Source organism: Marmota flaviventris, chromosome 13, assembly GCF_047511675.1.
Source record: "Marmota flaviventris isolate mMarFla1 chromosome 13, mMarFla1.hap1, whole genome shotgun sequence".
NCBI classification, from domain to species: Eukaryota; Metazoa; Chordata; class Mammalia; order Rodentia; family Sciuridae; genus Marmota; species Marmota flaviventris.
The window spans coordinates 735120-744777 of record NC_092510.1 but is presented as its reverse complement, the minus strand read 5'-3'; the positions used below and the strand labels follow the sequence as shown (position 1 = coordinate 744777).

Here is a 9658-nt window from a genome sequence, read left to right as displayed (position 1 = left end):
TATTTTCCTAGTACTTCTTGCCGTGACGTTGTTCCCTACTGCCTGGGGTTCATCTCAAACATCCCACTATGCCACATGTCATCCACAGTTCCTGATTCCTCTGTCACTCAGCAGGTTTTCTCCTCCATGCTGGGTCCGTTATTTGTTCTTGTGTAATGTGTCCCCATGCATAGCTTTGCCATTAGATTCACACCCACCCTACAGTGAGGATCATTTACTCCTTCTTGCTCTCTCCATGGTGAATGCAGTGTGTGGACATATGGATTCAGATAACACTGTTCCATAATGGAGGTCGCATGATACAAGTGTGTTAGTCAGATTTTCCTAACTGTGGAAAACCCTGAAATAGCGTTGCTTGCTGGCTTGGGGCCACTGGGGTGTGTGGGGCGCAGAGCCTCAGAGCCAATGAGGGCAGAGGGCGAGATGCGCTGGAGGCCATGGCGGGTCCAGGCGGGGAGGTGGGCGTGGTGAGGAGTGTCAGTGGCTGCCATCATGTCCAAGGTATGTGTGCTCCGGAGGTGGCAGGAGGGAATGAGAAGTGCTCCCTCAGCAAGGGGTGTTCTGGAGTGGCCGGCGGTCACGCCCTCCTCGCCCTCTTTGGCACGTTTGGTGGGCAGCTTCCAAGCTGTGTCCTCAAGATGCTGTCCATGCTCTGGCACCTTTGCTCCCAGGGCAAAGCCCGGACCACAGCGGCCTTCACAGCTGCTTCCAGCCAGGGCCCACAACTCGCCCGCCAGCCCGCCTGCACCAGGAGCCAGTGCCCGGAGTGAGGGGGCCGCAACCACACAACGCCTGATCTGAACGCTGTGCTGCAACGCCTCAGCAGCACCAAGCTCTTCCCAACCACCTGGGCTAGGCCAGTACTGGGCGGTGCAGACTGAGCCCTACCGGACGTGCGCAAAGGGGCCATGGCGAGGTCACGGAGCAGCTGGCGCACCGGGTACACCCCTAGACTACACCCCGCAGCACAGCCGTGATGTCAAGAGTACTAGGTCAGGGCTGGGGATGTGGCTCAAGTGGTACCGCGCTCGCCTGGCATGCGTGCGGCCTGGGTTCGATCCTCAGCACCACATACAAACAAAGATGTTTGTCCGCCGAAAACTAAAAAAAAATAAATATTAAAAAGTTCTCTCTCTCTCTCTCTCTCTTTAAAAAAAAAAAAAAGAGTACTAGGTCAAAGAACGCACTGCAGGATTGGGAAATCCGAGCATGATGCCCAGGAGTCTCTGCTGTGGCTTTTGTACCTAGTTCATGAAGAACTTTATCCTTCTGTAAATCAGAGTGGCCATCCTCCTCTGAAGCCTCCATCAGAGACTGATGTCATACCCTAGGGACCATCTTTTCCTGAGTGTAGCACTTTTGTACAAGAACTTTTTCAAGCCCAGTGCAGATCTTCTTTGACATGTACTCATTGTCAGAAACAGAGCAACACTTTAGATCTTTTCCTCTGCATTTCTTTGCCAATTTCTCTAACCCACATAAGACCTCTCCATTTCACTGTAGTGTATCAAGGGAAATGTCCTCATTACATGAGGATTGCTGTGGCTGTGCCTCTGTTTGGGACTGTTGCCAGACTTCAGGAAGCAATATCTATGAAAACAAAGATCCCCACTGATCAGATTGTGTTGACAATCTATGATGGATTCCACCTTTCCTTTTGTGTTACAGATGACATGGAGACAGGCCATGAAAGTGAAGGCATTTTTGCTTTGAGACTCCAGAAATATTTTGACCTGAAGGAATTCTCAAATAGGAATTCACTTAAACAACAATCTCAACCACTTGAAGTTTGGCTTGGATCATCAGACTGTCTTCCTGCACATAAACAGCAGCAAAGCAGGGGAAATTGGACCTGCCCACCACCAGAGCAGGCAGTGACAAGATTGTCCTGCTGGTGTGTAACTGAGCCTGCATTGGGCAGCACAGGAAGACTGTCTTTTATGCTGCATTTAGAGAAGATGATAGCATGGGACCTTCTGCAGAAGAAAATTTTGGAGAAGATGAAGTATTTCCTGTTTGCACTCAAGTGTGTCCATTCAGTTTGCATGTGGTCAGTTTTGTGGGAATTACATACTTGCTGCCCCAGGAGGAACAGCCCCTGTGCCACCCAACAGTAGAAAGAGCATTAAAACCTTGTGGACCAGGTGTCACTGCTCATGTGAAGTTAGTGGTAGGATGGGACAAGGAGACAAAAATTTCTTATTTGTACACACTTAAGATGAGTATATCCCAGATGCAGAAAGTGTCTGCCTGCAGAGGGAGCGGCATCAAACCTCAAACCTGCACTTTATCCCAGTGTTTCCAACTGTAAGCCAAAGAGGAATGACTGGCCCCAGATGATGCCTGGTGTTGCCCACACTGCAAGCAGCTGCAGAAGGGGAGCATCACACGGAGCCTGTGCACTCTGCCTGATGTGCTATACACCTCAAGAGCTTTCGAAAGGAAGGAGACAGAAATGTGAAACTTCAGAACATGGTCAAGTTCCCCTTGACTGGCCTGGACATGACTCTTCATGTGGTCAAGAGAAGCCAGAGCAGCTGGAGTTTGCTATCCCATTGGTCCCCATGGAGGCAGCCCTATGGACTCAGGAGGGACCCTGAGGACAACATCTATGACCTGTATGCTGTGTGCAATCACCATGGCACCATGCAAGGGGGGGCACTACCCAGCATACTGGAAGAACTCCATGGATGGCCTCTGATATTGACAGTGGCTTCAATGACAGCGATGTGCAGCAGCTCTTGGAGAACAAGGTGTGCACACAGACAGCCTATATAATCTTCTACCAAAGCAGACAGCCATCCCATTATGGTTGGCTAACAGCTCAGTAGCCGGCTCCACAAGTTCTTCCCTGTGCAAGCACTGGGTGAGCCAGCTTCCAGGGAGCAAGCAAGCAGGTGTGACTTCAGCGGCCTCCTCCAGAGGCACCTCCCTGCCTCGCTCTTCAAGTCCATGGAAATGACCGGGGAAAGGAGTGAACATGATGGTGGCTTTTCAAGTGAGCCATTTTTGAGGAGTGTCCAGTGGCAAAGCTTATCCTCCAGATCATCTGTGACCAGCCCCTTGGCTGTTAATGAAAATTGTGTGACACCTTATTGGTACCTGTCTGTGAAGCTGCAGATGTGCTCCAATTCTCCTTCCCACTTCTCAGGTTGAAGCCAGATTTAAAGATAGGTAGTTAGTGTAGTTAGGTAAATCGGGTCTAATATTGAGTAAAATTGAAAATGAAGGCCAAGTAGAGAATGGAGCCACAGAAAGCAGAGCAGCACTTGGGAAATTGAAATGTTAATGTTCCCAAGGCCCAGATCCCATCCCAAGGAAATGTTAATGAAGCAGCTCCAAGCAAACAGGGAGATGCTAATCCAAAAGTCCTTCCTGGCCAGATTACTCCTTTGGCCCACCTGCTCCCCACCCTTTGGGCCTTCCCACCTACAATCCATCACTGAAAGGTAATAGAACAAAGGACAGGAATGCTGACAGAAATGCGGGAAAGCTGAATGAAGACCTTAGTTATAAAAGAGGGAAGACCTCCCCTCTTCCATGGATTCCACCTCTTGGGTCTCCTTCTTCCTCTGGGAGAAGTCTTTTCTGCTGTCCTTATTTAAGCTTCTACTTTCCACTCTAAACTTGCCTCAGCGTGCTTCTCTGGTGTTATACTTCAGCATTGGGGAAGCAAGGACTCATCACCAGTAAACAGCGGTAACAAGGGGACTCTCCAATTCATAGCTCTGCCTCCACCTTAGAGAAGATCCGGGAGGCAGTGGATGACAAGGTCTCCATCTCTTGCCTTGGCAGCTTGAGGAACCTTTCCAGCAGTTATCAGGAAACAAGTGATAGTTGCAGTTGACAAGAGCACAAGGCTGTGAGCTGAGTCCACCTGGCTGTCAAGGAGGGCGTGTTTAGAGATGAGTCAGATACCCAAAAATTGAACTCCAGTGTTCAATTTTAGATACACAGAGCAAAAACTTAGCCCAAGGGGATCACTTACCACCTGTCTCCAATGCATTTGATAACAATAACCAGATTGCTTACATGGATCATAGTGATCTCATGGACTGCTCTCCAGTCAAAGAAGTGAAACCCCCAGGCCACCCAGGCTTACTCAAAAATAGAACCAGAGAGCACAACCAAGAGGTCTCCCAGCTCCAAAGGCATTTCTGAGCCAGGTCAAAGCTTGCAAAGGGGAGAGCATCTTTGGCAAGCCAAGAATCATCTCTTTCAAGTACATCCCCTTTTTCTCCTGTTCCTTCCAAAGTTTCTCTAAAGCCTTCTTGCTCTTGAAGCAAAGCAGGTTCTTCCAGGGCCCATGGAAGGCATTCATGCCCTGCTTCTACCCAGCCTAAAAAGAAGTTATCCCCCCAGTCCCATGATTCCTCATCATCTCCCTCACCACAGAAGCAGAAGTCAGCTTCTGCCCTCGATTACACTGTCTCCTCTACATCTGCCAAAAAAGCCTCATGCTCTGCCAGCAGGGGCCCCTTCCCTTCTGGGAAGAACAGGACTTCAGAGTGAACCGTGAGTAGGGAGGGCTCCAGACAAAGCCTGGGTTCCCACAGAGCCAGTGTCACCTCCATCTCCAAACCCAGCTCCTCTTGGGTGAGCCAGGCCAGAGCCGGGGAGGGCAGAGGTGAAGGCAAACATGTACAGAGCTCCTCTGTGGCCACCCTGCACCCTGCCCCCCCAGCCCAAGTGTGCAGTCTGGTCTGAATAGGGACAGCAAGTCTGAGGATAGGGGGCTGTCCTCCTTCAAGTCAGCCTTGAGATACAGGAGACTAGGCGGTCGATGGACCTTGGCAAGACAACCTTGCTGTCTAAAAAGACACGTGGGAGCCCTGTCAAGTCGGACAGTAAGAGTGCCAGGGATGACAATGCTGAAAAAGGCCACCAGCCTCCGGGCCCCCAGCAGCCAAATGCACATGCAGTTGGAAAGGAGCAGCTTGTCTCCAAGGACCCTGCCCCCACTGAACATTCTCTGCTCTCTGCTCACAAGGCCATGTCTTCCCAGCTATATTCCGGACTTTCCCATCTCCCAGCAGCAAGCAGCCTGATGAGGAAGCCTCCAAAAAGTTTCCTTCTAGCACGCAGACCTCTGCATGGACTTCTCAGAAACCTCAAGGTCGTTTCTGCAGCCTAAGTGTTCTGTCTGTAAAGATGTTTATTTATTTAGCAGCCCTCCTCTCCCACCAAAGCCCTCTATGCATTTGTTTTGTTACTTTTTGGTTATGTGCCTGATTGCGTGTGCATGCATGTGTGCGTGCGTGAGTGTATGTTTGTATACAAGAAGAAGTAAGTTGTAAATTGTTAAAAGAGTCACCTTATCCTGCCATTGAACCAAGTAACAGCCATAGACAAAACATTGATACCAGGCTAACTGGAGTCATTATAGACAATGCCTGGACAGTCCCTTTACCAATTGTATATATTTCTTTCTAAAGAACTCTAATGGCTCTCACTGGACACTAGGGTCTTGAAACCTGTGAACCAGTTAAGCTATCATTAGTGTTTGGAAGGGTGGATTATTTGACTTGGGTTTCATCTGAGCAGCATTTGTCCACACTGTGGATTGTCGAGTAGCACCAGGAGCACTAAAAACTGGGACAATAACATATTAAACAAACCGAGGGAAAAACTGTTGCTTTCAGCACTTGCACTCCGTTTACCAGTCTTTGTAAAGGGAAATATTTTATCACTAATGTTTCTCAGGTATTTACACTCAGCTAGTCCAGGATGGATGTGTATCAGTAAATGGATTAAAGAGAAAAAAACCTGAAATAAATCAATTTAGAGGAGAAAATTTTCAATGTGGTTCATGGTTTCAAAGTTGACAGACCATGGTCAGTTGGTGCTGTGGCTTTTGGGTCTATGATGAAGCACAGAACGTCATGATATGGAAGACATCAGGAAGCAAAGCTGTTCATGGCAGCTGGGGAAGCAGAGAGAGGAAGAGGAGCCGTCAGGCTCCTAATATTTCCTTTAAGGGCGTGCTCCAAATAACCTGACTTTCTCCCACTAGGCCCCACCTCCTAAAGGTTCCACCATATCCCAATAGCACCACTGGCTGGAGACCTGTGGACATTCAAGATCCAAAATATAGTAACGGGTATTTTGTACTTAAATATTTGCTAACTCTAGAGGTGGAGATCATGGAGAAGAGGAACTGGTACCCTAGGTCTATAACGAAAAGCTTTGTACATAACTATGCCCAATGTATGTCAAAAAAGTGCAATTTGCCTTATGCAAAAAAGACCTCTTCATTTATGTCATACTTCTTTTAACTCCCAGGTTACATATCTTTGGGCTAACGTATTCAACCAGAAGAAAGTGGATTTTTTTTTATGCTAGATTAGTTAAGAACTGATATAATTAGAATGTAAAGATATTTTTATTTGGGGTTCAGTTGTTTCAAGTTAGATGGCTTGCCCAGGAAAACAATGCAGGAGATTTTGTCCTCCACTTCACCCCAATTGTATGGAAAAAAATATTATTTTTTAAATTAAAAGTTGAACCCACAGGCAATCTACAGCAGGTATTGAAAAGTCATGATGAGACACCAAATTGCAGTTGTTTTTTTTGTGGTTTTTTGTATCATTGATTACTGTGGAATTTGATTTGAATGTTTGAAATATAAAAACAATATTTAAAAATAAACATAAAATATTCTTTTGTATTTTAAGGTAATTTGAAGGCTCATAGCCTGAGGTCATAATACACAGTATAATTACCTCATATTTTTTAGCAGAATATATGGAGGATGAATCAGAAGATTTCTGAAATTGTGTATTTTTGTGGCTGGAAAGTCTTGAAAGGTACATCATTGTTATTAATGGAAAAGACTGACTAAAAACAGCAATGTTCTGTAAGTTGTATGTAAGTGAACAAATCCTTTATTAACCAAAAATGCCCTGTGAAACCAGGGATGGCTGAAATACATTATACCGAGACTCTGGAAATCTCAGTTCTATTTTTTACCTTTAACTAGTAACTTTTTCTAGCTCAATAAATCTCTCTCTATTTCTTTCTTGCTTTTCAAACCAGAGGAGCAATACTTCTTTTTTTTTAACTTTCTGGATTGTTCTTCAATTTGACTGAAATAAAACATGCAGAAATCTTTCGGAATGTATTGCAAAGCATACAAATGGAAGTGAATAATCTTTGATAACTTTGACACTCTATTTCTTTCAAATGCTGTTCTAGCTCAAAGCGGGTAATTTATCTTTCTTCAATTACCTTTGGTTATATGTCCATTATCTCCCTACCATTCGGAAGCCACACTTCATCCATTATTGGTCTGTTGTTTAAGTCTTTAAAAGTTTTTATTTGTATATTGTTGTGTGTTGATCCAATTGATTTTTATTCTCATTTAGTGTAGTTTCATGTATAATTAAACTGTTATAAATGTGTCCATATTGGAGAGTGTACAATGTCCCCAGACCTTGTTCTTAGCCATATATTATTGTAAACTCAGTTCTTCATGAATTATATGTAATATTAATAAAATTGTGAATGATATTCAATATGATTTTTGTATGGATTCCATGTATAAGAATCCCTATTGTAGCTGGTAAGACAACATTTAATCATAAGAAACTTAATCTTTACATACAACCTTATCAGTTTACCTCTTATTAATTGGTCCACAGAAAATAAGACTATGAAACATAGCTCACTAATTATTTTGTCATAAGTATAAGACCTCACTCAACCTTGACTCCAGATCCATTTCTCAGATTCCTGCCCTGAAATAACACTACCTATAAAATAACAGTGATGTCAGAAATTTACTAATGTACATGAAAACACTGATCATTGATCTCATTCAGAGAAAAATGAAATGTCTCCAATGAGGCTGATGTCTAGAAGGCTATTATGCACACACAAGAAAGATAAAGCTCTTCTCTCATGCAAGAGCTAACTTTAAGTTTGTGGAAATTCAGTCTATTCAAATCACTAGGAAATGTTAAAATGTTAAAAAATTAAAATGTTAAAATTTGTAATTCAAGATATGAAAATCTGGGGCTTATTTTCTTTATCTATGTCTTTCTTATAACCCATAATTTCACCATAAATACATACAGAAAAAAAATATAATGATCTGGCTTATGCAAATTATATTCCACTTTAAGTTTTATTAAAATGTGTAAAATAATTAAGAGATGCTACAGTATTATTTACTCAGTAGTATGTTTTACTGTTACATAAAACATTTAGTCAAGTGGAACAATGTGATGTCTGTTATTTAACAACAGGATGAAATACATGAGTGTTAACATATAAACAAATATTCAGTTATAAGGACATATTGAATACATAACGTAAATATAGGTAAAAACAATGCACTATAAATTGGGAATGATGGTCCATGCTTGTAATCCAAGCAAATTGAGAAACTGAGGAGTTTCAGAACTTTAAATTCAGCCTCAGCAACTTAGTGTGGTTTCAAGCAACTTAGCAAGACAGTCTCAAAATTTGAAAAAGTGGGGAGAGGGCTTAAGAATGTGGCTCAGTGTTTAAAAATCCCTAAATATAAACTGAAATACAAAAAAAAATACAGTTTAAAATGTTACAATTCAGTGTTAAACATCAAAAAAATAGATTTCATATAATTCTTTTCTCCAGTATTCAAAAATGAAAATCATAATTTTTTGATTTAGAAAACAAAAATTATATGCTTTCAAAGATGAGATTTCTGCACTATGCATATATGATATTTATGACTGATATTTCTACCAAATAACTTGATAATGCTTAAAAAATTTAAGCAAAAGTTAAAGACAACTACTTATTTTCTATATTTAAATGAGTAATGTCTTTTACTGACCCTCATATACATCAAGGTGTAATGTAAAATAATGACTTTACTATACTCTCACATTTGTCAAAGTGTTTATTATAAATGTTTCACTTTTATATAAGGCATACATTTTGGACAAAATCTGTTCAATGTTCACTACTGGTATGAGTTTTCAGATGTTCAATGAATTCAAAATTTGAATAAGTTTTCAAAATATTATTTAACTTTTTAGGGTTTCTGGGCACAATGAATTCTCCAAAAATCAGTAGTTTTTAATAATCATATGGTTATGAAATATTTTTTTTCCATTTGTATTTTCTCTAACCAGTATGTATCCACAGGTGCTGAGTATTGGTGAATAAATTTTGGAGGCATTGTCACATTGTCAATTTTCACATTTCAAAACTTTGTCTCTTCTATGGTTATTGTGGTGAGGATTAAATGTTGACTCTTTCTTAGAGGAATGGTTTGATGGTATCATTTGTAAATCTTCTCTCCAGTGTGTTTTCTCTGATGTCTAGTAATGTATGATATATAATTGAAAATATTTCTACATTCTCTACATTTATGTCTTCTTTCCAGAATAAATAGCTTAGTGGTGAAAAAGAATTGATTTCTTATTAAAAGCTTTGCTACATTGTTTTCATTAGTAGGGGTTCTTTTCTGTATAAATTCTGTTGTTAATGAGGTTTAGTTTTTCTTTAAAAGTATTATCACTTTATTTATATTTCACATTCACCAGGGTGTCTTCTGCTGTGCTGAATAAAGTTTTATTTTTTATTAAATGTTTTGCCACTTATTCACATTTGTAGGGCTATTCTGCAGTGTGAGTTCTGATGTGGTGAATAAGGCCTGATTTATGGCTAA

General features: G+C 41.9%; 1 pseudogene; it reads left to right on the top strand.

Moving 5' to 3' along the window:
- Positions 1-492: 492 nt before the first annotated feature.
- The window catches only part of LOC139701578 (ubiquitin carboxyl-terminal hydrolase 31-like), a 36217-nt pseudogene continuing 27051 nt past the window's right edge, over positions 493-9658 (top strand).